We start from the raw sequence: 25,660 nt of genomic DNA on the forward strand, positions 1-25,660 counted from the left end.
ACACTTTTTTTTCATGTACGGGTCTCAAGTGAAGTTATCCTCAGCTGTTTTTGCCAATATTAGCAGGTAAGATGGCTGGTAGAAAGGGGCCACCCTCACAGTGCATAGCTCATTATTGTTTGCAAGACTAATGTTCTGGCATTTTGCTGTCATGAATAGTTCACGGTACATTGATCAGGTAATGAAAGACAAGACTCAGGAGTGTTATCCTCAATATAAGTCCCTTGGTACGATCACATGAGGACTTTGCAGCACATTTTTGTATATAAAATGAAAATATTATCAAATTGGCTCAACGTTCTGAAGCAAAAATAAGATCTAAAAAGTTATCTTTTATTATATGTAAAGACGAAGTTCTGTAGTTGCTATAAGTGAACAGGAAAGAAAAGTAAATGCTTTCAACACAAAGAATGTGAAACATTATTTAATACTTCATATAAAATCATAAATAGCAAAAGTGATATAATGATGAATTCAGTCTAGTACAAGGAAGTATACTTAAGTTATCATTTCATTCCAAAAATCCTTTCATTCTAGTAAGAACAAATCGATGTCAAAGAGCATAATTATCTTGTCTTATCAGACAAATAACGTGGCTTGCTACAGTGTAATTATACTGTCAAATAAGTTTGTGCTCAGTTGTTGTGAGAGAAATGTTAGTATTTTATTTTTTATAATTTAGCACTAATAGGAGGGTATCTGTGTCGGTGCCATGTGCGCATTCAGCTTGTAGATACACCTTGCCAACAAATCTTGCAAGTGTTAGATCATAACTTTCCGAACTGTCATCCAAATCACTTCTGGCTGAAAAAATCAGGAACAACAACAATCTGGCAACTGCCATATCAGGACCCAAATCAAAGCCTCGATTCACAAAAAAATTCACAAACTAATCAGTGACGCTGCTGTGGGTCTAGATTTCATATGAAGTACAAGATTATGCATAGGTGGCAATCAGTCTACATTGCTTGTTTACAGTTTATTAGTTAAAATTAAGCTTTTCTCAAAACATTTTTAATACTGTACAGGAATATCTATCAGATGATAACAAAGACATTGGCCTAATCCCAGACTGTTCCCCACAATCTCCCATCCCTGACGAGCATAACTCCATGTGGAGACATGCTGAAGGGTTTTTTAATTAAGAGGTAGCACAAATACACACATTTAAGCATTAGAATGCTCTGACTTTTTTCTAACTGAAATAGAAACTGCAGGTGACTATATTAACACCTTGTACTTCACTTTTGTTGCTTTAGTTATGGATACACCTTGCCAACAACCTTGTTGCTTTGGAAATCGTTATTGTTGTCAGTTCTTGAATTGAATCTCTCTTGATCTCTTGATCAATGGTGTTTCTAAAAAGCACTCGGAAATGGCATTTTATTCAAAAAAAATACTGTTTTATTTTCTTTAAGACAGAGTTTATTAAATCCTTTAAGAAATCATCATTCACATTTTGGACTATACGTATATTCTGTAGCCTTGACTTGCCTTAAATTAAAAGTGAGGGAATTAAAACTTAAGTTTGACTTAAGATCTGCCACTCCTCTCACTTACCCACATGGGAGCCAATTACTAATCACCATTCCCTTTAACAATCCAATTAGCTGCACTTGTAGTGTGCTGCTTCCAGCTCTGGATTATGGATGCCAAAATTCACCAACCACTATCATACCAGCAGCAGCATTAAGACTCTATCTAGACTCATTATGTTCAAAGTGATGATAGTCATTTTGCTGTCAGTGAAACCAACTCGAATCTGCAACATCTTTAAACTAATAATGTTTTTGTTCTTTTGTTTTTTACTTCTAGCTTTAAAGCAGTCTCTACGGTTTGAATGATGTTTTGCTGCGTCCCTTATAAATCTATAATAGGTAATTTACACATTTCTCCTTCACAATCCAACTTAGATCATTCATATACTTTGTATATTTATGTTATACTCCTTGACTTTAATTAAGCAGCTGCATGGTATGGTCACTAATGTTAAGTTCATTGATAATTTATCATCAGATGACTACTACTGTGAATAAGTACTAAAAAGTTAAACTGTATTAAAAATAACTTTATGATCACATTGTGTATCATCATAATGTTCTAGCTAGGGATGTGCTAATACAATATTTGGATCGACTATTAATCTGATACTAACCCAAAAAACTTGCACATGACATCATGCGCACCTCATTCAAGAACTGTCCGCCATATTCACTATAATTCAGGATTATTACATGTCCAAAATAGCTAACAAGTGAATGTCACGTGGTAAGTGGTCATGTGTCTGCAAAACCTCTTTATCAGATGGCAATGACAGTGAGCCAGTTTATAGTCCAATCCATGCGACAGCAGCACCTAGTGCCAAAGCTAAGATAGCATGGAGGAAGTTAACAGCAAAAGGATAGCAGCTTGGGGATATTTTTACGCTACTATACTACATGTTTGCAAAAAGTTTTACTTACTGCAGACTGCGGTCAAAGCGAACTTTCTCTCGTTCTGCTCTAGTTCACTTCCTAGCTTTTTTTACTTTTATGCTTATCATAGTTAGTCAGAGACCTTATCTTATGAAGCTTTATCATACTAATGGTAACATATTGTGCGATTGTCAGTCAGAGTAAATATTACGTTTAATTTCAACTGTCTCTTATTAGTAGCACACCTGTTGTGTGTGTGTGTGTGTGTGTGTGTGTGTGTGTGTGTGTGTGTGTGTGTGTGTGTGTGTGTGTATACCGGTTTTTCCTATCTTGGTGGGGACCAAAATCTGAAATTTACTATACTTGTGGGGACCAACAGCTGTCATGGGGACCAAAATCCAGGTCCCCACGAGTTTGAAGACATTTTTCAGACTCAAAATGTGGTTAGGGTAAGGGTTAGGGTTAGGCGTTCATTTTTGATGGTTAGGGTAAGCGGCTAGGGAAAGCATGTCGATGAGATGTCCCCACTAGGATAGCAACACCCATCATGTGTGTGTGTGAGTGGGGTTGGGAGGCAGGTTCCATACATGACAACTATTTGCTGCCTAGTGACTCTCACTTAATAAGACCAGTGCAAATAAATTACATGAATAAACCAATTCATTGTATTTTTTCTTGGCCTATTTTCACTTATTATTTATCTAATAAATGCCAAAAAAAATCAGCAAATGTGCTCTGATTAATTTCACAAATTTAGGAAAGCTGGGCTTAAACTTAGCTTGTTGTTTTGTCATATATAAAAGAATGTTTTTTTTCCTCACAGTGAGAGATACAGTTTTTGAACTTAACATTCGTATTATTTCTTGTTATCGGCACTTACCCACATCCAAGGCATCAGATCAGAACTGGAAAAAGCTTGACTGAGGAATTCCTAGTCATAACATTGCTTTACTCTACATGATAGTATTCAATATTTTCCCTTTCCTGTGGAGTTATACGAACAAAAATGTAATGACACCAAGGAAAGCTACCCTTTGATTGACTGTAATCATGGATTACTCTGAATTGTTGAAAACATTTGGAATTATGTAAGTACACAAGTCAACAAAATATATAACAATGTTGTCCATAACATCTTATAACAGCAGCAATAATAATAAGTGAAAAAAAAATGTTTTCTATTGTTACCTTCCCTCTCTGCTATACATAAAGTTAATTTCCCTGAACATCACTTCAAATCATTTATTACTGCAGGTTCCTTGGAGAGCATGTCAGTGTATTCAAGTTAAACAGCCACATGCTTATTATGAAAGAAAATCCCAGTGTTTGCTTAAAAAGACAGAGGGAAGAGAGAGACATTGTTAACGATGTGGAAGACGATAAATAAGTGCTGGCTATGGCTCCTTGTCTGACACTTTAACTGGAGACATCAATTATTTATCCAAGTAAAGAGGGTCAGGGTGTGTGTGTGAATGAGAAGAGTGTGTTAATGAAAGCGAGAATGTATGGTGCTCAACTGTACTTTTGAGCATAATAAGAATATGTGTGCTTGTCCAGTGTCCATGAATGTCCTCTAACCTAGCTGTATGACAAATCTATGAAGGAGTTCACCCTCATTCAAATCTAGATATCCATGTGCTTTAAAAAGTTTCACTGCCCCTTTTTCCAGGACGTCTCAGGGAATTCTTTAATGTAAAGGGAAATGGAAATACGCTCTGACTGCTCAAGATAAGACTTTTAATTTGCTACTGTAAATTGAAGCTATTTGTCTTCAAACCCCAACTTCTGTTTCAGCCTGCCCATATCTCAGACAGAAATATATCGTTCAAATTAAGTCAAATGTAGAAGCATGTGGTGGCATTTTTTTTTATGTCTTTTGCTGCTTCACAAGGCATGAAAGTGAATTTGGCTGAGGTCAGTACAGTCACAGAGCAAGGTTAAAGAATCTAATAAAAATATTTTCTTTTCCATTGCATGTTTTGATTTTTGTTTTTGTTTGGACATCATCATGTTGGTCCCTGAAAAGAAGCAGAAAAACAGTTCATCGTTCTGCACTCGTCTTCACCATGTCTGATTTTCTCCTCTCCTTCTCTGCATTTCCGTACAGCTCACTCTCATCCATCAGCTTTGTCACCTCTTTCCGTTTCACTAATTTCATCTCATTACATTTCTTTCTCCCTTTTTTGTTCTCCCATTATCCCTCCCACACATTCCCACAACTGCAGTGCAACCTCTAAGTGCCGGTCACAGTCACACAAACCACAAACTGTTGATTCCTGGAATATTTTTGTCCAGAGGCCAGACCATTACTGACCAGTGACCATACATAGCATACTATAATTCAGAGTTTATTTCTATTTTATAAGCTCATGCAGTTGGATGATAGTTGTGCTCATTGCATCTCAAATGGTGGGAAAGTACCTAAGATTAAATCTGATGGCTAAGATACACAGTCATAATGCACAGAGTTCTTATTGAGCAAAAATTGGTGGTCTATAGTATCCGGGCATCTTAATGGTCTCCATATGTGCCTTGGCTACCACACGCAGTCAAAGCAGCACACAGACTCATGTTTGAGGAATCAGTGAAGTCTAGAATCTCCTCACAAAGAATCAAAAATAAACTCAACTTCAACATGGCCTCTTTATATCCTGCCATAGTTCTCATGTTTGTTTCCTTTACATAAAGAACAAGTGCCCTGCTTCGCAGAAGAATGAGGGAAAATTGTTTAAACAAGGGCAAATTTATGGCGCCATGCAGGCTGCTGTGCCATTTCATCGAGGGGAGTGGTCAGAATGTAATACCGGTGTATGAATGTCCCATTGATCAGGGCGTTGCTGCTCATTTCTCACTTGGAGAAGACAGAGCGACAGAGTGTAGCAAGGCAGTGAGTATGAATAGCCAAATAAATGTCAAACTGAGGGAGTGTTAATCGTTTATGAGTGTGTGTGTGTGTGTGTGTGTGTGTGTGTGTGTTTGTAGCCAAGTACATGCCAGCGTTTAGGATGTTAATTGATTTTCACGAAGTTTTATTATGCATTGGTAGTCAAAGTCAGCAAGTGGTATAAATTTTTGTTTAGTTTACTTATTTCTTAACATGTATCCATAATTTAACTGTTCAGTAATAGAAGCTGTTCACTCAGCTCAGTGGAGGCTCAGTGGAAGACAACATGTAGTGTAGACCAAGGATGCTGTGAGTTGACAGTGCTAACCACTTCACTACGCTGTCTACGCCGGCTCTCTCTTACCCTTTACCCGCCCCTGTTGCTTGTCTCGTGTTTCTATGGTGTATTGATAGTCATGTGCTTTTGTGCTGAGGTGTTTTTTCTTTTATCAAACTGTTCTCCCACTAGGAGCTCAGTCTGAGTGGAGTTTTTTTTCTCCTCCTCTTACCTCATGTAGTGTATTTTCGTTGTTTTTTTCCTATCAGCCTACCTTCTGACATGTCTGCCCAATGTGATGTTTGTGTAAAGTTGGTCAGAAGGTTCCTTTGTGAGTGCGCATGCGCCATTAGCGTGCTGCCTGCTGTAACCCCTAATTTCCCTCGGGATGAATAAAGTATTCTGATTCTGATTCTGATTCTGATACTACAGTTCTGCCATTATGAACAGAATAGTTGTGACAGATTAATGTTGTTGGTGCCCTTCCTGTCAGTGCCCTGTCAAAGATCTTGCCCTTAGGTGCCACAGTTGACAGGAAGGTGCCCTTTCCCCTGTTGTCTATGAATGCAATAAGTCCCTAAAATCTGAAAAACAAAAAACAATTAGTTTGTTGCTGCCTTTTAAAATGGCCTGAATGAAAGTTTGAAAAATATACCTACTTTCTGGCAAAATACTGTGAAAGATTTATATGATTTTGGTGAGTTGTTCATGTTTATTGCCAAAACAGAGGCTGCATACCTCTGTCGAAGCACAAAAATCCTTTAGCACCAAGAGCCAATAGATATGGGCAGACTGAGACAAAATGTTACATTACTTGGTGTTTCTAAATGCTTGGCTGTGTCTGTGTGTTAGCCCTATGACAGACTGGTAACCAGGGTGTAGCCTGCCTCTCATTCTATGACACCTGGCATAGGCTCCAGCATCCACTGGATCCAGTTGGAATAATTAAGGATTTCTAACTTAGTCCTAGCCCTACCTGAGGTAAAATTTTCATACAAGTCTATCAATACATTTTTCAACAATCCTGCAAACAGTTTGACAATTTGAGACAATCAAATAAACAATCACATGGATATTTATATTATTTAATGGATATCAGTGAGTTCATCAGGCTATTAAAACTTTGGAGTTTCCAGAGATTCTGGGGTCCTTAAGCAGGTCATATTAGTATCAACATAAGTAGTGCATTGGTTAAGTATATGTACTAATGCAGAGGGTGTTTCTTTAAAAAAAAATCTGGCCTTGGTATTTGGCACGCAGCAGGCCATCGTGTTGCCCATTCAAATATATACAGCAATGTGTAAAACATGAACAGATTAATTCTGCTGTCTTCTTTGTGATTGCCGAGATGGTATTTACTGATTGTTTCCAAAATCTCATATTTGGATCATTAAGTGTTAAGCCCTTATCATTAACACTTATCATTTCATCTATTACCTGAATGTCCCACAATATAATTTGCTGTATTAGAAATTTGCTGGTCTATGGAAAAATTTAAATTTTGGTCAGGTTTTCGTAACAGCATACTGTTTTGTTTTGGGGGTTTTTTCATGAAGAAAGTAAGAGAGTTCAGAATGTAACTCTGCATGCCTCCATTATAATGTAAAAAGGTAGCAGGTTTTTGGTGTCCCAATACACTGTGCTGTATTCATATTTTTCTTTCACTCAGAGTTGGGAATATGATTTTATTTCTCCTAAACTTGCGTGACGTCTGTCAAACATGCTGATAAATAAGTGACTGTTAAGGTAGCCTTTGTAAAAGCCTGCTTTTTAGCTGATGAAATTGCTAGACAAGCACTGCATTTGCAGAATAACACTTCTGTAACCGTACTGAATTCTCCTCAGTTATGCAAGAAAAAAGTGTAATGACAAAAAAAAAATGATTGGGAGAAAATGCTGAACAAAGCTGAAACGTCTCAAGAAAAGGAGGAGAGCTTGGGAATAGATGAAAGGAATATTTTTTTTCAGAAGCTTTATAACACACCAGATGATGAACCTTGAATGCACTCTCCAGAGTTGACATCAGCTCTCCACCCATTGTCTGGTCCAACAGAGCTCAGTCCTACCTCTCACACAAAGCCCATCTCCACCCTTCACTGACAAGCCATTCAGTGGGGAAAACGCAACGTTGATGGGCTCTGACTAGAAGCATTTTGTAGTCTGTCCGCTGTTCAATGGGCCCTCGCTCTCCCAGACTCATGGCAAGACTTTGTAATGGAAATGTGTGATGGGCAAAACAGCACAAAAACACTGTTCCCTGCCCTCATGTGTCGCAATGATTTTATGGTCTGAGTGAAGACAAGAGATTGAGTGTGTGTGTTAGGGGATAGCCGTGTCACTGTGTGTGTGAGATATTTTATGACTGGGGCTGCACCATGGGCCCATGGGTCAGAGTTCCATTTGACTGAGCAGCCCACGAATTGTTCCTGCTGCAGGCTGGTTAGCTGAGCCCTGGCCATAGGGAGCTAAGACCATTCAGCACTGTGTGTGCCTGGTTTGGATGTGTGTGTGTGTGTGTGTGCGCGCATTTCAGATCCAAGTGTGTAAAAATGAAGCACATTTAAGCAGTCCACAGATAGGGCAATTGGGAGTTACTGCCATTGATTTGAATGGGAGTAGTTGCATTTGTGCCTCCCTTTAGAAGCTTAAAGGATTAATAAAGCAGCAAAGACTAGTCCAGTGTCATTTCTTATATGCCTCTGAGATGAACATGGAGGAGGGAGGGCGGAAAACAGAGTGAGATGGATGATGGAGAAAGGAAATTGTTATGAGAAAGTCTGTGGAATGGGCAAAAGATGAGGAGCAGAGCATGCATAGAGGAAGAGCTTTAGAGAATCTGGATATAATTAAGAGATGAAAGTTGTTGTTTTTTGTTTTTTTTTTTCAAATTGACATAGCTTCCATTAACAACGTCACTTCTGCTTAAGTTGAAATATTTATTTTTCTGACCTGAGAATCTTGGCATTAAATGAAATTAATATTACACGTGCAGGTATTAGTTGATACAATCTCTCTTGAAAGCGAACAAGAATGAATAGCTACCCAAATGAAGAATCTTGCAATGAAACCCTTTAGATTAACTCCATGTGGCAAATGTAATTCACTATAATTTCCCTCATGCAAGCACATGCCCCTGAGGCCAATACAGTACAAGCAATAGAAAACATTAAGGAAAATGCAGTTGGGGTATGTGACGGGAGAAAAAAAGGAAAGAATGAGAGACATTTTAAAAAAAAGACAGTAGCTGAGAGAGAACAGATGAGGAATATCACTGTGAAATGCACTACTCCAAGACTATGCTCCATAAAAGAAAATGCATACAGCATCATTCTTCTGCTATACAGGAAACAGAAAATGAAAAGGGCAAATCTGAGTTCGTGCACCTTGGTAAGACTAGCCACTGGCGACAGTCTATCTCCAAGTCAGTGCTGCTGAAAAGGGCATGGTGAAAATACTCCAGCTCTCAGCATAAAAGGAGCTGACACATATTCCGATCCATTGGTTTTAGTAAGTGTGCAGGCAAATGTCTTGTGAAAAGGATTTGCTTAAAATTTAGAAATTTTGAGAGATGAAGATGCTGAGGAGCACTGTGATATCTTGCAATAAGTATAAAGAAGTGTAGTATTTTTTTAATTAACTCAGACAGATTAGTCAGCCACCTCACATATCTGGCTGTTCTTTATTCATTTCAGGTGACATGCTCTTTAGAATAGTATGATTTAACCACCGCTAATCCTATTCACTTCTTATTTGCCTAATTCCAGACCCCTATATTTAGTTTTATGTCAAAACACCCACGTGATGAATGATGAATAAGATTGTCTGCTAACAAAAGCCTTAATAGTTAGGCAATGACGCACATAAAGAACTTCTGAAATTCTTGAGAGAAATATAGTTAAAATTTAATTGGAAAGCAACTTTAAGTCTTTATGTTTATTTAATGTACTTTGTTAGAACCAACTATTCAAAAGTTCATTTAACTCGGAATTTTAATGAAGCCTGGCCACTTAATGTCTGGGGATTTTTCTTATTCTCCCATAAAATGGTACATTTTTTCCATTAAAAATTGTTCATTGTTACTGAAATGTATTTGGTTCTCAGTGCTTCACTAGCCTCATAATCAGACTGAATTGCCATTTCATTTTATGTCATGCATTTAGCCTAATGCTGTGGTGATGTTATTTGTCTTCTTGAAAGAGAGCGGTATAGATTGGTTTCTGAGAAACACAATTGTTGAGATGAACATATACTGCAGAAGAACAAAAAAAGCTAAGAGGACTGGGAGCCTTTCTGTCAGGCTCAGGAGGGACTCGGAGTCAGACCGTCACTAAAGTTCACGTTTTATTTACACACACAGACACCAGGTGCGAATATATACAGGTGAGGGGGCACAGGAAGAGGGTCTCCGGGAAGCACAGGCACGGGAAGAAGAGGGCTATGTACAAAATCCACTGAAGCTCAGGTAGCTCGGACTCCGGCTTTAGCTCACCAACGGCGGTCCTCAGGCTGGCGAGAATCCTGGCACAGAGAGGAAAGGCAGGTAAGTAGTGGCACGACAGAAACTCAGAAAAAGGCTCAGATAAGTGATGACACTGACGAGTGTTACACAATAATCCAGCGAGGAAGCACTCTCAGCAGCCGCCTTAAGAAGTGAGTGATATGATTGCTTGCAGGTGTTCGAGCCAGGGGCTGGAGCCGTCATGACTCCGCCCCGGTAGAGCGCAGTGCAGGGGAGAGAGAGAGATGCAGCACAACAAAAACACTTGTAGCCATACAGAGTCAGCCGAGAAGGCACAGGGTCATGACACTTTCTTTGTTTCATAGTCTATACCTAAGTTTCAAAGAAGTGGAAGGTGAAGGTCTGTACTCAAACAGGTTTCAGTCATAATGCTCACCCTGGTAGTGCATGTTTATGGCTGTTAAAGAAACTGTGCAGACATTTTTCAGGGTGTGATTAATGCTGATGTGATCAGCCTGACAAGCGCTGGACTTGCTGACAGCTGATAGAGGTGCAGAGTGATGGTTTTGGATGGAAAATGCATCATTTTATTACACATTTCATTTTTCAGAGAAAAAAAAAATCAAACAGGTGCACATAGCCTATTTCTTGTTATCTAACATATGCCTCTGTGCCTTTGTAACACATCTGGCATATATCATTGCATCTGTTGGTGGTGCATCTCGTGAACATTTGACACTCTTTTTACACTCTGTCTTAATCCAAGAAAGGTATTTTAATGGTTATCCTGATTTATATAACAACTGAATCAGGGCAAACCTCAGCATATATGATAAGAGATGTCGGGTCAGGAGAGTTCTGTGTCCATGCCTGCCTCCGGCACTCCTAGTGCTTGTCCCAAGCTCAGATAAATGAGGACCATTGTGTCAGAATGACCACCCAGCATAAGATTTTATATGCTTATTTTAGTTTGAACAAAGAATGTTAAAGATGGTGTGGCAAGGCAGGAGGAAAAGAAAAAAAGACCACAAAAAAGGTTTATGAATGTAGTGGAGGGGGGTCGTTGTGACAGAGTTTTATTTTTGTTTGTTTAGCTTTCACACTCATTTGGTGTTTGATTAGGTTTAAGCACTAAAAGTTATTGGTTAGGTTTGGTGAAGAGATAATGGTATGAGTTACACCTCTACACAACACTAACCCTGCACAATGATAAATGCTATCAAGTGCAGTAACATGCAGAATAGAATGGGTAACCAGGTTTCATGTGATAAGCTGGAGAGAGACAGTTTAAGTATCACCATATCCAATTCCACCTACAAAGATGTGATTGATTAGTCATTTAATCTGGGATCTGACAAGTGCAATACATCCACTTTGAATTGTAGCATTATTCAAAAAGTGGCAGTGTGACATAACCTAATCTTGTTCAGGTTTTTTTTTCTTCTCACAGTAGAAAATAATTTCTTTTGAATCTCAGACATAAGAAAGGTACATGGAAGAACAATAGCTTCATCTTTTAACAGACCATTGCTGATATCTATCATGTGTAATCTTTCCCAGTCTAGAAAACTTCATGTATTTTTTGTTTATTTTATGCCCCCTTTAGACCAGAATACATTTGTGTCTTTAAATTATATTGCCTCTACTACAAACAGTTTGAAGTCATCACATCCTACATTGATAAGTAAGAAAAAAATATATATATATTTAAAAGATCTCAGCATAGCAGCATGGTACAAAACAAAGCACCACCATTATAAATATTAAAGCTTCACTCTTCATATATAATATTGCTTATTTTCCCCAGAAGAGCCATTTTGTGAGCAGTACAAGGCTGCACTCCCACTGAACCATATTTAGGAGTATTGAGAAACATAATACCTTGGATGAATGGATTTAATACATTATTGATGGCTGGTTGGTTTGTTGGTTTTTATGTGTCAGTCCTTGGAGAGTTTAAGCATAACACTGTTTCAAAGAGACCACTGGCCTGCTTTTCATCTCCTGTTGCTTTAGCCCAAATACAGCTGTGCTACAGTAGCCTGATTTGGGTAAACACGCACAAGTGTACAAGCTCACACACAGGCACACTCATGCAAGTGTTAAGGTGTCAAGCTAGTTTTATTCTTCATGCTCTCTGGGGCATATGCATACTCAGTAGCTGTGGTAAAGTCACTTAATATGGGTAACCGCACATATAAACACTTTCAACCACTGTGAGATGTTAGTATGTTTTCTGATCCTCAGTATTCTCTGGGGCACACTGTTTGTTTGGTTACCTCAAGGTTTTGCCACGCTCTGTATTCACCAATATTCATGAAGGGCTACTTTCCCTGTGCAAAAATGGTATGGCCAGGAGCTCGACAGGGCTTTAAACAGTACAATCACCAACGCACACAAAAAGAAAAAAGGGTATTGTTTAAATAGATTGCCTGCATATAAAGTACACATACACACTATTTATACCCAACAGCAATTTTTCATCAAACAAACTTAAAAAAACGTGTTTATTTCTAAAATGTGTGTGTGTGTGTGTGTGTGTGTGTGTGTGTGTGTGTGTGTGTGTGTGTGTGTGTGTGTGTGTGTGTGTGTATCTTCTAAAGGCATGTTTGAAAAGACACTCTTTACAGTGGTAACACATTAATCTTAATTTCTCCTTTCAGCAGTGAAATTAAAGAGCCCTAACATTGTTTATGACACTTAAAACAATGTTTAAAGTTGCTTGGCCTATGAAAAGAAATCTCCAGAAGTCCAGATTAAATCAGCAGAGCTCCTGTTTTTCAACTGGGGCTTCCAGCTTCCCAACAGGGATGTTGTTTGTCTCGATAATGAGACTGACTGCAAGTTTTAGTTGTCTGAAAAGTCTGTTAAAATGTTTTGATCATTGTTAAATTTCTTATTTGTGTTGCCTACAGCTCGAACCAAAAGGAGGCCAATGCTTAATGTTTCCTCACATGAATTCCCATGTACTGACAAAGAGAACTGCAGATGGTGTATGGCTATGCCGCTGCTGTCGCTGCAGTGATTATTATCCTGATTAGCATAAACTTAAAAGCAGATCACATGCATCTTGATTACAAATCATCAGTGAACATGTTTAAATCAGTAATATAAACAATAGCTTGATACACAGTGTGTAATCTAATACTGAGGGGATTTTAATTCCTTTACAATTGAGCATTACTGAAATGAGCAGTAAACCCTAATAAGTACTAAAGAAAAAAACAACTCTAATTGCAGTGCAGTACTCTTTATGATGCTCTGTAGGTTTTTGACAGTATTCATAATTCAGAGAAAAAATGCAGCACTGAAGGTTGATGCAGTTAGAAGGTTCACACTGTATCTGTGTTTTACTGTTGCTGTTTGGATCAGACATTGCTGTGAGGCCTGTCAATATAGTAAACACTTAATATCTATATCACTCTAAGCATTTGCTTTCCACTTTCCACTTTTTTAGAGCATGTACAAAATGCAGGAGATCCAACTTTTTCAACAGCAGGAGTAAACATAGCAGCTTGTGCAGGACCCTTGAACTATTGCAGTTGAGGTTTGAGTGAAGGTATGTCAATCTCTTGCACAAAGTAAGGAGCATGGTCTGCTAATGCCTGCTGAAGAGGGAGGGACATATAGTTCAATTTGTAACCCAGGAATGTACAAAATGCATATCTAATATATAGAAAATGACTTGCAATTTTATGTAGCTGAACTTTCGTCTAAAAGGGCCATTTGTTACTTTGCTCCTATACATACATACATACATACATAGATGGATAGATAGTCAGTTTTAAATGGAAACACAGGTAATGTTTTGTTTGCTGTGAAATGAACTGTGACCACTGTGGATTTAATCTTTTCATACATTAAAAAGAAATATATGTATGCAAACACTGAGCCACAGAGAGAAGATGTGCTTTTAAAATAACAAAACAGGACAGGAAATGTTTCTGCAAGCCTGTCCAGGTGTGACTACTGCAGCCTAACACTGAGACTAAATGTGTTTTGTGGAAATTGATGATTTCCTTGTATCAGTGCTGACAAAGCAACAAGGTGGGTGCAAAGATGCTAGGATAGTCACAAGCTTTATTTACAGGGAATCTTAGCTTGTAAGAGTTCTGCACAATGAACAGCTGTGGTGAAATCAGCAGAGGCAAAAACTGGGGCTTTTATCTGCAAAAAATAAAGCTGGGCTGTCTCATCATACTCCCTAAAGACTTCACTCTGGTTGGCTGGTTGTCTTGACTGGCATACATTTGTAAATTTTAGAGTGCTTAGCTGCAGAGGAGAGCTGTAACCCATTAGAATGTTTATCTTTACCTAACATGGGATTTATGGTTTAACTCTGAGACAAAAATGCATGTACGTTAATTCAAACATGCTAAACAAGTTTAAGTTCTTGTGAGCACTAATGAAAGGTCTTAGAGAAATAATGCTAGTTATCCAGGAAATAACTGACTAACTAATAACTATTCAAGGCGTTTTCCCTTAGCTGTTTTTGTAGAAATATGTACTTGCTCATAATATTGCTGAAAAAGACTTCAAGGATAATGCGGTGGTCAATTTTAATGTCTGACTTTAACATTTAAATTTTAAAAATAAATATTAATCTTTAAAATGTTTTTATTACATTAACAAGAACTAAGGCCTTAATACAAGGTTCACCATTACTTAATGGCATTGGTCGCGTGCTCTAAATACAGTCTACAGAACAGAAAGAAGTTTCTGTCATCTTCTGCCATAGTCTATTCTAAAGCCAATCATTCTTCTCCACTCTTATATATGTTATACTGTAAGGCAGATCCACACCCTCACATAGATAAATTAAATATTGCCGGGACCATGGTGTGTGACAATGAAGTAGATTAGTAAATCTATTTGGCAGGTTTCCTTAAGAGAGAACAGCGTAGGATGATAAAGTGATGAAGAGTTTTCCCACTGGAAAATGTGACAGATACGCTCCACTGGTAGATTAGCCTATTCCCTGAAGAGCTGAGTGGATTCACAGACTTTATTGCCCAAGGAGAGAGAGTTAGGTAATGTTCAGGAGAGATGATAATCCTTCCTCCTTAAATCACATGAAAATCGTTAGTGTTGGTGCTATAATTAAGTTCATGCATTAATTGCCTATAGCAGCTAAACAAGTCCCTTAAACCTGGCAAGGAAATTTAGAAAAGAATAATTGCTCACTGTAGTTTAATTTAGGTTTGTATTGTTAAACTCCAACTTGAAGAATATGTTTCTTATTTACAAATTCCCCAGCGTATTTAAATAAAAACCAACCATGAATATACACAATGAATAGAGGTTGAGCCAAGGCTCTTGGTTAACATCTGGAGATCAGGGAAAGTTTATGGATTCCAGTTTGGTTTATTGGATTATTGTTGATGAAGATTTAATAATTTCAAGGTCATTTTTAATACAGAAAAAACATCGGAGGAGTTTGGAGGCTCATGACCAAGGTTAGACTATTGTAACAAGCCACTTCTGCCAGTCGCAAACTTATTAAACTCTGTCTAACTGAAGTGCTCCTGTTTAAGAAGCACAAATGGTAATCTATCACATGGATCAGGCGACTCCCACTTATATATAGATATCATATTGCATAATGGTATTAGAACTATGAATCTGTCCCATGCCACTCTCCCTTAATTTATAGATGCTTTGGGAGTAGGAACTGATTTCACATTCATATGATTTTTTTATTGAGATTATGTATCGGAATTTCAGGAGCAGGACCACGCCTCCAAACACGCTCCTTCCGGCTGTCATCTATATAGGTTCCAAGCTGATCATTCTCGTTTACGTGCCCCACCCTCTCTCTCCTTGTTCTCCATTCTTCAAATTCTTCACTTCTATTTAGTACATGGGGATCTGCCAGGCCGCGGAGCCGTCGCCAGTCCCCTTCAAGGCCTTCCCCAAACCGCAGCCCAATTCATGTCAAAGCATTCACTTTTATCTACTAAAATGCTGTCAAACCTAAAATGAGGACGTGGGCCTAGCTAGTGAAAAGTCAACAAAACAACAACAATGCAGAAAAAAAATTCATTACATAAACTTTAGACATTGGTTTGCATTTCACTGACTGAAATAAGTATTTGATTCCCAAGCAAAACATGGAGAAATCCTTGTTGGCAAGCACAGTGGTAAAATAATTACTGATATCTGGACTCATGACCATAACCCCCGTACCTTATTTAAAATTTTTAACTCTGTGGTTAACCCTTCCCCGGACATGCCTTTAATTCATTCTCAGGGTCTTTGTGAGCGATTTCAAACTCACTTTTTAAAAAAGGTCTCATCTCTTAAGTCCTCCCTTCCCCCTGCTTTATATCCTCTCCCCATTCCTGAGTGCATTTCAACTTTCCACCAGTTTGAGCCTGTGTCACTTTTGACTCTTAAGCGGCTAGTTGCTCAAATGAATAACACCAATACTGTGCTTGACATTCTTCCATCTCGTTTAGCTAAGGACTGTTTTGATGTAATCGGACCTAGTATCCTATTTCTTATGAACTTTTCCTTGCTCTCAGGCTGTGTTCCTTTGTCCTTTAAGCATGCTGTAGTCCACCCGATTCTTAAAAAAAGAAATTCTGACTGTTATGACCTTTCAAACTATAGACCGATCTCTAAGCTTTCGTTCTTGTCCAAGATCCTGGAGAGACTAGTTCTCTCCCAACTCCAGGCGTACTTGGACACGAACAATATTGCTGAGAAATTTCAATCTGCCTTTAAGCCATTGCATAGCACTGAAACAGCGTTGGTTAGAGTTCTTAATGATATTCTTGTAATCACTGATACTGGACGCTCTATGGTCCTAGTTTTACTGGACCTCTCTTCGGCCTTTGATATGGTAGACCATAACATTTTATTACTAAGACTTGAGCACACTGTGGGTATTAGAGGCACTGCCCTCGACTGGTTTAAATCATACCTCGCTGATAGATCCTTATCAGTTCACTTAGGCACCTTCTCCTCCGCTCCGGTCTGTTGTGGTGTGCCTCAAGGATCAGTTTTAGGCCCTATTCTCTTCTCATTGTATTTGCTCCCTCTAGGCACAATCTTTGAAAAATACAATATCGCCTTCCACTGTTATGCCGATGACATACAGATCTATTTTGAACTTACTGACGACCTTGCTGTGTCCCTGCACTACTTTCAAGAATGCATGCGGGAGGTCAAAGAATGGTTCCTGAGTAATTCCCTCGTTTTAAATGATAAGAAGACTGAGATTGTGGTGTTCAACAGTAAAATCCCTCGTGCCCAACTCTGTGCTGCCCTGGGTTCCTTTGCTAGTTTTTCTTGTGACTATGTCAGTAACTTGGGTGTACTGCTGGATAGCTCGCTCAAACTCGATAAGCAAGTGTCTGCTGTAGTGAGATCTAGCTTCCACCAACTGCGCCTTATCTCTAAGGCTAGGCATTATATTCCGCATGAGGACCTGGAGAAGCTTATTCACGCTTTTGTGACCTCCAGGTTGGATTATTGTAACTCCTTGTACTATGGTCTTCCCTCTTCTCTTCTTCTTAAACTGCAAACAGTCCAAAATGCAGCAGCCCGCCTTTTGACTGGTACCAGGAAATTTTGCCATATTACCCCTGTCCTAGCTAGCCTGCATTGGCTGCCCATAAAGTACCGTATTCAATTTAAAATATTACTCCTTACTTTCAAAACTATTAATAAATTAGCGCCAAGTTATCTTAGTGAACTTCTCAAACCACATACTCCTGCTAGAACACTCAGATCTGCCACTCAACTACTTCTGACCCAACCCAGATCTCGACTGAAGTCCCGGGGTGACCGTGCGTTTGCTCTGGCTGCCCCGGTACTGTGGAACACCATTCCTCTCGACCTCCGCGCATCTGACTCCATTGCACTGTTCAAATCACGATTAAAAACCCACTTATTCAATCTTGCCTTTCCCTCTAGTTAATATTTCTTTTATGATTTTATATCATGCACTTCTATGCTCATTTAAATTCTTGTTTGCTCTGAACCTGTTGCTTTCCTATGTATTAGTGACAGTTATCTGTTTGCATATTTAGTACTTGCTTTGGTCCTATTTCTATTATCCTCCTCCTATACTCTATTTTACTTGTTAAGCACCTTGGCATACCCTTGGTTTTTAAGTGTGCTTTATAAATAAAGTTTATTATTATATTATTATCATTAGGCAACTCCATGAGCTTAATGTGGGTCTTCTTTAGCAACCCCTGAGTTGACTTGGCAATATGTTTGGGAAAACCCATCCATGACCCATGTTCAGTGTGATTATGGTTTCATCTGATCACAACACATTTATTTATTTATTTATTTATTTATTTATTTATTTTTATTATTATTATTATTATTATTATTATTATTATTATTATTAGTAGTAGTAGTAGTAGTAGTATTTCATAATACTAATAATAATAACTTATTAATGTGAAAAATTACATCCACCACATAATGATGTACACAAAAAAGAGATATGGGGACACAGAGAGATAGTGAGAGAAAACAAACTTGTAAGTAATTTGTAAGTATTAAGCTGTGGAAATACAGAATTAATATTTCTTGTCACCATAATGAAACTGCTGGGGTGAGTAATGGATACACCATTTCCTGCCTGGGTACACAATATCTTGTCTTTAGTCACAATTTATTTTGAGCCTAAATTAGCCTGTAAAGCTTTCGTTATGAAGAAGAGGGCCTATAAATTACTGATAGGATAAACAAACCTTATGTACTTTACATGTGATTTGTATTGTTGTAAAGTTCAATTCATCTCAACAATGCCTTTTTGTAACAGCTATCTCTCTCAAGACTCCCTCTATTATAAGCTACAATACCCTGCAACATTTTTTCTGTCATAGTACAGCAGTACTAGTCACTATGCTTGAATCAGCTTCAGGTATCATCTGACCGTTCAGTGCTATACAAACTGCATAGCAATTTTGCATTGGAGGATCCAAGAGTGCAAGTTTGAACATAAAATGATAGAATGCCAGCGATGTTTCTTGACCAGTTGTGGTTTAATGTAAAAGTAAAAGTGTTTTAAAATCCATTTGAAAGATGCTAGAAGTCAGTGTTGCTCTGCTGTAATCGGCACTCTTTCTTATTACTTTTAATAATCAATTATTAATCTGAATAAGATACTGTCTTATCAAAAGAGAATTGATGTAATCCAGGCTATGAGAGGTGATTATGTGGACGCAGTTTTTAGAATAATGAAAAATTACCTTTACATTTGGGTGTTCTGTGAAGAAGTTATTTCGTCAATTTAATTCATGTAAGGCATGAAGATCAAGTCAAAATAATTCATGAATGTGTTTGATTTAAAGAGAAGATAAATATCACAGTAACACAGACACACACACACACACACACTCCCAAACACCTACACAAACACACACATTTGGGTTTGAATCCTTTGGCTGGGCATACATCCACGAGGGTCCCCAGGCTAGATAAATGCTAGTCAAGCCCACCTCAAAACATGAATAAGAGAGACACAACTGAAGTCACACCAACTCGGACATCACCCAGCTTAAAAGGGTCCATGTCAGATGTTGGGGAACCAGGACATGGACAAGAACTGAAAACATGGAACTGATGGAATGCTAGCAGGCCATCTGTCCCATTGCAAGAGGTTATATGCAATGCATGTGGGAACTATGAATGAGCAGATGACTAATATCCACGCTGACTAAGAAGCACCTGGTAGTTCAGTGCCATAGCATCAACAAAAGAAAGCTATTATTGAAGCTGAAGATGGAGAGACTACAGCACCATATGAACAATAGCAAGCAGTATAACTGAACTAGATGATGCCCACCCACGTGCAATAACAGGTGTATCTACTGAGCTGAGGATAAAGATTGTGGCCAGACTCAAGGTAACCACACAACCAAGAGCACGACTACCCCAGCTCAATGACAGTCCTATGAGTGGAGACAACTGAGGAAGTAATGTAGTTCTGTTTACCAACCTCACTACCAGTATTACTGAAAACAATGAGCTCATGCATGTCACTGCCACAGAAATCCTAGAAACACTAAAGCATAAGATCAAGATGCATGATGCATTTGCATTGTCTTATGTCCATGGCGTTCACTCACCAATTATTACTTGGAGCTGAACACATAATGTCATTGCTGACTCCTTGTTTTGTCCCTCCCTCTAGACATTCAAAGCCTTGTCCCCACATGCAGAGACAAACCTGATGCCAGTCTTTAAACACTATCTTCTACATTGTGCCTCTGCAGCCTGTGTCATGAAATCGGCACATTTATGACCTGCACACCTACACAGGACATACATTGCAAGTTTGGGAGAGCTTAGATCCCAACACAAAGTCACTTGTGCACTTCAATACATGCATAAAGAAAAGGACTTGTATAAAAGTTTAAAACATGGGCCTGTAGCTTGAGCTAAACAACAGCATTACAAAAATGGTTTTGACAGTTTTATTGATTTATTTAAAAATGAAAAAGACAGCTGCAATACCTCCTGGATAGCAGTTCTTTCCTCACAGGTAACTAAAGCATCAGAGAATTTTAAAGCTGGCCACAGTTTCAGCCTAGAATAGCAAATAATCAAAATAAGATATGTTGAAAGATTAAGAGATCTCTTTGACTGGATTAATAATTTAACGAGTTACAAATATGTGAAGTGGCATTAGGAATACAAATCTTTATATGTAGTGGAAATAATTACCCATGATGCTATATATTTGCTATATATTTATTTTCTTTTTGTTCTCTTGCTCCCCTTGTGTAGTCTTATTGGTGTTACCTTGAGTGACTTGAGTTAGTGCCAAATTTGATATGTGTAGATCATCTGTCTTTTTAAAAAATGTTCTCACATACTAGAAGTGCTTATTCTACATTCAAACACAAGCTTAACTGCAAGTGACTCACGATTCCTTAATCATAGCAGGCAGGAAAAAGTCTTGATCACTGATAGACTCAGCAGTGGGAGGACGGGTGTAATAACAAAGTGTGAGAAGATAATTACCAAATAGTAAGTGTTTCTCTTAATGATATGTAAAATCATTAAAGAAAGGTCAACCTTGCAAGAAATGAAGACAATAGAATAAAGAAGATTTTTAGTTCTTCGCTGTAACTTAAAAAGGAATTAGATTTCCAATCTCAAGGAATTGTTTTTGTCTTTAAATCATTTTGAAAATCTCATGTCACAAAGTGTACTTTTTAAAGCATGCTCCAAATTCTTGTCTTTTTGTGCAAATTGTGACTCCAATGTTTGTTAAATCCCCCGAAATAATGAACTTTTGCATCATACCCGGTGTGTGTTCTCCCACACTTTGCCTGTTGAACAGCTATGAGTCATGCAATTTAAAGCTGAAAGTAAGAAAGGTCTAGTCATTACCGTGTTCAGGGGTAAAGGGCACCATTAATACTGTATATAGCATGCAGTTTGCAAGGCAATGGTGGTAGAGCTTGAAAGCTTAACTGTGTACTTCATATTGATTTTCAGTTTATCATTTGCACACATTATTGGTTATTTTATCTACTGTGTATCTACTACCTATTATTTTCTATGTCTATTAGAAGAATCTTTTAAAACTTTTAAGTAAATACATATTAAATAGTTTGTGATGAGTTTACTGTAAAATATAGCTTTAGTAGTTAGCAATTTAGCACTGAGAGTGGAAACGAAGGGAAACATTTCACCTGGAACTAAAAAGAATATTATTTTCCTAAAAATCTTTCTGTATGTCAGATTTGTAAAACTTCTGTAAAATCTCACCACACGTTTACTTCTTCATGTCGGACCTTATGTACACTAACTCAATTTCCTTGGCATTTGATCCCCATTTTTCCCAAACCAATTATGAAATACCCATCCTTGTACCCAAATCTACACTGATGCATAACTGTGCCAACATACTCATACGGAGCCAAACACATGTGACCATAGGCTGTTTCAAATATTCCTGCAGTGTTGCACATCTGAACAATACATTACAAGAACTTGACATCAGCATTAATCCTGTCTATGGCACCGATTGGCCCTTTTGTGGTGCTCAAAGGATAGAACATTTTTCAACCAAGAAACTGATGTTTAATATCACATTGCCAGACTAATCAGTCAAGTCAGTGTGATTCAAAAGGGACAGGACACAGAGAATCAACCTGTAACCAGGTTTTTATTAGTAAGTGTTTTGGTGATAGCTGTTAATACATCCAAATGTAGAAAGCACAAATAAACAATTTTTCTGACATTTTATTTTCCAAAACACTCTTGATATAGAGGCTCACATTAGTACAACACATCAGGTAGTAGTACTGCCCCATTCTCTCAAGTATACTAGTGATGATTGAGAACCTTGTAATGATGACACACTTTTAATTAACTAGGAGATCTTTTATTATAATTATTATAAAAGATTTTGCTGTGACATTGTAAAATGTAATTGCTCAGTATAGTCTTTTTTAATGTAATTCCCTTCAGCATCCCATCAAATTTAAAAAGAAATATTATTTTTACAAATCACTTTGTGTAGCGTTTCATTCACTAATCTGTTTGTCAACATGACATGCTATGACTTCTTTCCCTCAAAACAAAACATATTATCGTATACTAATTTAATAATAATTAATTTTTGATCTATATAATAAAAGCTTTGTACCCAGTTGGGCAAACTGTTTACATCTGTTTTCATCAATTAAACTGAGATACCCAGCTATACAAATAAGATGCTAGTGCTTCTTTCCCCATGTATATCATTGTAAAAAAATGTGTTAGCATTGTCTTTCCATTAAGAGTCTGTCTGTCCAGCTACCTGGATTAATGATGGGCAAATTGATCTACTTTTTTGCATTTTATTTTGTTTCCACTCGTGAATCAATCATGCAGTCCCCCCAGCCATATGTGTTAGCAAAAACATCTCTAGCCCAGTAACAAATAAGACGCATAAATAAATCATAAATGGTTCAGATGTTACAGTCATGATGCAACTGTTGTGTCTGTCTTCTCTCATCTTCTTGTCATCTTAACACACACACGTTCTCCCAAGCCCGCACCCCCCTCTCACACTCACACACTCACACACAGAATGCTACAGTACTTATTATGTACAAGACATTTCAGTGGGAGTATAGTGTCAAGTGCTTACAAGCGCACTGCACTGATTTCTCTTTCACACCATGATAAGTTCATTTCATCATTGATGCTTTTCATTTTACTGATTGCTACAAATAAATACAGGAAGGCTAAATTAAATGATTAGTGAAAGACATGAGGGGGGGGGGGGTGTTAGAGTGGAAAAAAAGTACAAAGCAAAGTAGCTAAAGACCTTTCTCAGACACACACATACTCAAACACAGAGAATCCCAGGAGAACTGAGATGGCCTTGAACTATATAGTCTGTTTATAGCATTGCTTCCCTTCACACGGGGCTCATCCCTGTACATTGCAATTGTTGCAGTCAACTATGGCGTTGTTGCATATAAACAGCGCTAGGGTTGTAAAACAGAGTCAATTAAAAGCTCAAGCATAAAGGTTTGATTTTATTTGACATATGTTGTATACATCCCAACTATACTATGTGGGACATAAATTACAGCATTGTGTTGTAAACTTATTTGTATTGAGACACTACACTGACCTTCATTGTATCCATACAGCTTCAAGTATACAACTGAGTACACAACATTAAGAAAATAAAGAGAACCTCTGCATGAGAATCAAATCTATATGGCAGAAAGTCATAATATTGTATATGTGGTAGTAATAGTATGTGCATTACAGTGTATTACTGCACAAATTACAGGAATAAAGAAATTTGTCTGGATCTAATGACACAGAAATGCCACACAATTCCAGAATCCAGCCTGAATCTCAGTGGCTGCTCTACTTTAGAAGTAGGTTAGTCGAGCTCTACTATATCTGTTGCTCCTTTGTAACAACTCTCTGTTCTGATCTGCTGTCACGGCCTCAGGGCCAACCACGGCCATGATGGACACAAATCCATCTGACAGCTTTGCACATACATCCCCTTAAGCTTTCCCAAACCCATTCCCAAAGGGTTTCCTGGAGATGGCTCAAAGTTCTTCCTGGGGAAACATGATGCATATGTGCATAGGAACACACAGATCCAGCTCAGATCCACATACATGGGAGGATAACGTGAGTTTACACATACACTCTCTTCTGGACAAGCAGCTGACTGGCTGCAGGAATGATGCCCAGATCAGAACCCTGAACATGCAAGCCCCTCTGTGTGGGCACACATGGAGCTTGTACAGTTGGTGACAGATGGGGGGGTTGGGTATGTGAATCCCCAGGGTGTGTCTGCTCAGTACCTGCGGCATGTGGAGGGACCTGAGGCAAAGAGAAAACAGACAAAGGGCTCCTGTAGGCATGGCAGAGGGGGCTACACACAAACATCAAAACCAAGAAACGAACAGACAGCGCTGAAAAACAAGATTTTCTGACTTAAAAAAATGTGAAGATATCATGCAGAGAGAGGTCTGCTAGATAACCCATCTCCCTAGAATCCAATGAAATTAAAAAGAGCACTGCATGACAGTATAATCACAGTCAGATCATGTGAATCTGGGCTCAAACTGTTGCACTCACACCCACTGCAACATATAGACAGAATCTCCTCTTTGTTTTCAGTATTCAGATGAAAGGTTATTGGGATGTGAAAACCTACCTTTTGATGGTAAGAAATCAATCATCAGACCACATTCCTCTGAGCAGCCAGACACTGCAGCCTGTGCCACAGCATGAAGGCAGCAGGGGAGGTAAGGGGTGGGATACAAAGCTGAGGTGGACATGAAAAGGGAATGTATGCTAAGCGAATAACAAAATGCTTTTCTCAGCAGGAGCTGTGCAAAGTGGTGTCATAAGGGTGAAGGGGACTGTCAACGTGCGTGTCTGTATGGACTCTCAAATCCTTTCATCAAAGGCTCAGTGAAATCATTTGAAGCTCAGAACCATGTTATTTGCAGTCAAATCAGCACAAGTACAGAGACATCACTATAATTTCTCTAAAGTCCTAATGAGTCAAACTGGGGACACAGAGAGAATGATGGACAGTGAGCAGATCGATTTTGATATATAAATGTCTGATGTTTTTATTCATAAAACATGTGCAACAAACAATCCTTCAAGCCTTTCTGTCATCACTTGTTTATAAGATGTTTGAATGTGTCCTGTTTAAATTAAAACGAATGTTCCCATCCATGACCACACGTTGCATATTTTTTTACATATGGATTCTGTCACTGTCACAGTCATTAATTCCACCTCTGCAGGAAAATTAGGAGCTAACTACGAACTGATTTTCCATAACAGTTACCAGTGTCCATTTCTTTTATATTGTTAAACATTAAGACCATGTAGTCATCTTTATTCACGATCCTTGTCACATCAGATGGAAATACCCAAACACAATGTAATTAACACTTACCAACCTTACATGCCTGTTTGTATTTTGCCAGTTTTGGTTTCCCTCCTACTTTTAAACTAAATCTGATAGAAATAGAACTGAACATAATCAACTCGCCTAACACCCAGTTCCACTATTTTCTGATCATGTCTGTACTGATCATAAGTTTACCCTCAAGTAATGCCAATGAGTGAGGTCAAATATGCTTACAGTAAATAAAGCAGATTCA

The sequence above is a fragment of the Aulonocara sp. 'chitande type north' Nkhata Bay genome, linkage group LG6 (genome assembly GCF_057382095.1).
Source record: "Aulonocara sp. 'chitande type north' Nkhata Bay isolate Kocher_YH1m ecotype deep benthic linkage group LG6, A_spYH_male_GT1.1, whole genome shotgun sequence".
Lineage (NCBI taxonomy): Eukaryota > Metazoa > Chordata > Actinopteri > Cichliformes > Cichlidae > Aulonocara > Aulonocara sp. 'chitande type north' Nkhata Bay.